The sequence below is a fragment of the Monopterus albus genome, unplaced genomic scaffold (assembly GCF_001952655.1).
Source record: "Monopterus albus unplaced genomic scaffold, M_albus_1.0 scaffold452.1, whole genome shotgun sequence".
NCBI lineage: Eukaryota > Metazoa > Chordata > Actinopteri > Synbranchiformes > Synbranchidae > Monopterus > Monopterus albus.
Genome location: NW_018128332.1, coordinates 1 through 4,922, shown reverse-complemented (window position 1 = coordinate 4,922; position 4,922 = coordinate 1). Strand labels below are relative to the sequence as shown.

Here is a 4,922-nt window from a genome sequence, read left to right as displayed (position 1 = left end):
GATAGGGCCTTGATACATGAAGTCCTTATGGAAAGAGATTCCCCTTCCAAACAATAACCTCTCCTCCTCCCTCTCCCCTCCTTGCCGTCTTCCATACGCCAACAAGAGTCTTCAATAAAGGTAAAAGTGATGTTAAATGTTAATTTATCCATTTCATTAGTCATTTATATTTATTTCTCATTGTTTTCTGTATGTAAAAATATAGTTATTCTCTATAAAATGTATTTTTTGTTAATATTTTTGGGTGTCTGGAAAGGATTAATTGGATTTACATTATTTCTTATGGGAAATATTGCTTCAGTTTTCGTGCATTCGGTTTTCGTCAGACTTTTTCGAACGCATTAATCACGAAAACCGAGGTTCCACTGTACACCATTGCGCTGGGTGACATGTTTCTTTGTTATCATACCCCAGACCCAAGCATGATGAGCTAGCGGACTGTAAACAAAGCTGAGAGCTCATGCAAGAGCTCGCGCATGTGGGCCTGACTGACTTGTGACAACTTCAGGACATTATGGCCACTTGGAGTCTTTGGGGCGACATAGTCAGGTCTGGGGATTCATAATGAATCAATGTGTCACCCAGTGCAGTGGTGTGTTTCCGTGATGTGTTTTTAATTGTTTTTGAACAACAATGGAGATCTATCACACAGACAAACAAGCTAATCCAGGACTGATGACTGACAGATGTTACTTGTGAGTAGAGGCAATTCACTGCTGGTTTTAGTCTCTGTATGAAGATGCTGAAAATACCAGGTGGGCCACGGAAATGACCGAGCAAGTGGATTGCTTTGGAGGCAGGCTACTTTTCCATGGCCCATGTGGTACTATTAATATAGAAAATGAGCAGCCTTATCCTTTAAGCAAGTATGCCATGGTCACTATGCTACTTTAGTGTGCTAAAATTCATGCTAAAATATCCACGCATTTTGTTATAGATGCATTTTTTGTTGACAGCAACACCGCTTGCATGTAACAAGGAGCAGAGCCTAAATTACTTGGCTCTGTCAATTCCAGTCTATAGAAGAATTGAGGTTACTGTGTAAGCACCTTAATCGCACTATATTACCTTACTCCTGAGTATCACCAATAATAGAATATAACATGCAGATGTACTAAAGTTCAACTTCCATCTTTTCATTTGAATTTTCAGAACAACAACACTCCTGACACAAGAACAGTCAGTCAATAATACACAATTAAATGTGTCAAAGAATGGGAGAGCATTCATATGGAAGGTCAGTACACGAGTTAAATGATGTCTACCCAAGCACAGAGGGAAGTCATTCACTTTTCTTCCTCCCTCTGAGTGTGATTATGACATCACCTTCAAAATCACTTTACTTTTCTAAATCACATTTGTGTGTGGACTCATCCTCTGGATCAACGTGATTATAACAGCACAGGTCTGCAGTAGCCTGGGCTGACGCCAGCATATGATTGCATGGTCCTGCTTTCCTCACAGTCTGACAGGCTACACGTCTGTCTGCCTGAGATGGGTTTTACTCAGCTGCTCATTTTTCCACCTCTCTCCAACTCACGAGTCCTGCACAGGTCCCACTTTGAAAACCCGCACCTGCAAAGCTCCAAATCGGACCCGACTAATTACCCAGAGTTATTTCTAAATGAAATCCAGATCTGAACCATACTCATAATTAAAATAGACCCTATGCTACATAGTCATTTACTTTAAAGTGCCTGAGAGTTGTGTTTTTGGAAAAGTATCTGTCAGTGGACACAGCACCTGGGCTCTGCAGCTGTTCAGTCAGTGAGGAAGTACCTAGCTCACAGCTATCAAACACTAATGTCTTTTAGCACTATTTACAAGCACAAAGCCGCTGATAGTGCTGTTCCCACTGTCAGGTTTGCTTGCTGCTCCCTGTCTCTCTTAGTCCCTGTTCCCTCTCTCGCCAGGTCCAGGAGAGAGGTGTGGCTAATCTCACTGATGAGAACTGCACTACTTAAAACCCGGTCAGATACCACTGCAGTGCCAGGTCATTTTGTCCGCTAGACGAAGATCGGCTCCTCTATAACGAACTCACCGAGATCTTTTTCCTTCTTTCTTTTTTTCTCTGGCTATGCTGAATCTTCAGCTCACGACTAGAGGATAAAGACCCACACACCGCATTACACCTAGAAGTATCCATGACTAGAGGATAAAGACCAAAACACCGCATTACGCAAGCCGTAATGTGACTAGAAGTATCCACGACCAGAGCATAAAGACCCACACACCGCATTATGCACGCCGCTTCACAAGCCTCCAGCGGCAGCTCTCCGGCACAGGCAGGCACCATCTCATTCTGTGCCAGTGCCCTACCACTGCTACCAGCTTCAGCCTCTGTCTCCAGCGTGATACGCCCCGGAGCTCTGTCCCTTGAGAGCTCCTCTGAGACCTGACTGACTTTTATTAACCGTCTTCTCTGTGTCTTCATCTATTCATAGACATAGTGCTGACTGTCCCTGACTTCCGGCGCCGACAGCGATGGCGGCCGGGGTTACTCACGCTCTCTTGTGTGTGTTGTTTTTCTTTGTTTTCTTGGTCTCTTGCAACCCATCACAGATTACTTTTACCAGAGAAGAACTGTTAAATATCAGACAACTCACACCAAACTACCTTCCTCCGAATCTTACATCTGCCTGCGTGCAGTTTGGAGGTGCAAGATACCTGAGCGTGTAATGTTAATTTTACCTGTGATCCTTTGAATAAATCAGCACTGTTTTGAAGTTACTTGGACTGTCTTGTTACCATTGCTAACTCTGAGAGACAAGAACCAAAGACCAACATAGTCAAAACAGTGAAGAGCTGGACTGAGGAGGCTAAGTCAGAGCTATAGGCCTGCTTTGACTGCACAGACTGGAGTGTATTTGAGACTGTAGCTACAGACCTGGACAAACTCACTTGACACTGTGACATCTTATATCAGCTTTTGTGAGGATTAGAGTTGTTTTTGGCGGCCTGTTTTAATTTTAGTTTTAGTCTAGTCTTTGTGTGAAGCTGTCATTTTAGTTTTTATTAGTTTTAGTCACGTTCATACTCGTTTTAGTCTAGTCTAGTTTTTCAGTGGACGGCAGGAAAAGTGATGCATGTAATCATTTGCTCTTCCTTTGAATTTCGTCAGCCTGATGTATTTTTTAATGCAGTGTAAAACAGTGTAGATATATCACGCTCAGCAAAGTAGACCATCATACTTGTCAGTGTGTAGTTGACCCTGAATTGACTGTCTAATCAAATAAACTCTCGGATTACAGCTGTAATTACTTTGATTCAAATTTAATTTAAAATAAAATGATTATATGTATATGTATCTGACTTCACCTCCTTACTGTGAGTTTTAGTGTCACTAGTTCTTAAGTACTCTGTTTTTATCCATATCTATCTCATTTCAGTGAGCGTTCCTTTGTCTGTCTGCATTGTTTACTGTTTGTCTATACTGCTTATTTTGCATTGCTTGCCCTGGTTGTTGCTTGTTAATACTTTATTTTGTTATACTACACAGCCTTATGTTGGTTTACTGTTTATTTGCCCCTTGCATGGGGATATGTACATGCACATTGAGAGCCACTGTACCAGAGTCAAATCCACACTTGGCCAATAAAGCTGATTCTGATTCTGACTACCCTGCCTCTGCCACCTCCAGTCCTCCTGCCCCAGAGATGAGCTCTCACCCCTGACTGTTTTCCTGGCTCCGGCTCTCTCGCTCACCTGGCAACACCTCCCGACCGGGCCAGCGTTACTCTCTTCACTGTTATATTATACCCATGTGTAATAAATCTCTGTTCTGAGTTGCTCCCTACAGTTTGGGTTCAGTCATTCTCCGCTCTCTTGCCTAGCAGCAGGAGAGTAGACGTAACAACTTGGCCCACTGCTACTCCTTAGTAAATATGAATATATGCCATTTTAATGCACCGAAAAAATGAGATGCAAATCCTTTCTGAATATCCCCCTACAGCTATACAGTTCAACAAGCCAGACTTCTCAACACCAAGCCAAGTCACATGGGTTAGTGGTATTTTCTCCAGCTTTACACCACAGACTGTACACCTGCAGCTCTGTTGGTGAGCTAGGCAGTGCAAAAGGTGAGATAAGTATGCTAACAACAACAACAACAACAGGCCTACTATTCCCAATCTGCCCCTGCTTAGTGGTGCCCTGAGCTGACCCTCCATCACTGTAAGGACTAAAACAACTTGTGAGACAGAACTGACGTATGCTGTTAAATGTCAAAAGGACTGAGGGGTATAGGAGGCAGAAAAGAAAGAAAAAGGAAAGAACAAGGAAGAAGACAATATGAGGTTCAAGGACATAGGGAAAATAGAGGAGAAGAATTTTGGAAATATGGTGAGGAAGTGAGGCGAACTGGCAGCAGGCAGAGAGGTTGATGACAAGCCTGTAAAAGGCATCTGAGGGCTACTGTGTATTCTCACCTGGCTGTAGGACTGTAGGATCTTGGAGCGGAAAGGCACGATGGCACACAGCACAGACAGGAACCAGAAGATGAAGAGGACCCCTGAGGACTGAACCCCATGTAACCTCTCAAACTGGATCAGAAAAGTGGCCAGGAGCTATGAGAGGAGGAAGTGGGACATTACACAGAGAGAGTAGGGCACAGGCAGAGAGCCAGGTTAGCTGAGACAAGGTACCAAAAAAATCCACTTAAATGTCTCTCTGCCAGGAAATGATAAAATTCTCTATTGTTAAGCAAGAAAAAAGGTGGGTCTCAAAATCCAGTCTACACACTGCTGTAATTACTACTGTAAAACCTGACAAAGTGAAGTGTACTTAAACCAGGCAGCATGCACTCAATAGTAAAACCAGTTGCTCAACCATGTTTGAGTGTCCTGTTAATGGACACTGCTCTCGCAAAGGCAATGCAAAATAAAAACGGAAGAGCATCTGCTGGGGGGTGCTCTGGGAGTACG

The 4,922-nt window shown here is 43.3% G+C and overlaps 1 protein-coding gene across 1 annotated transcript in view; it reads right to left on the bottom strand.

Annotated features, from left to right (window-relative positions):
- The window catches only part of abcc3 (ATP-binding cassette, sub-family C (CFTR/MRP), member 3), a 29,956-nt gene extending 25,143 nt beyond the window's left edge, over nucleotides 1-4,813 (bottom strand). Inside the window, 1 exon segment of the mRNA XM_020587316.1 lies at nucleotides 4,428-4,813. The gene's annotated coding sequence lies outside the window, so the exon portion shown is untranslated.
- Between the last annotated feature and the right edge of the window lie 109 nt (nucleotides 4,814-4,922).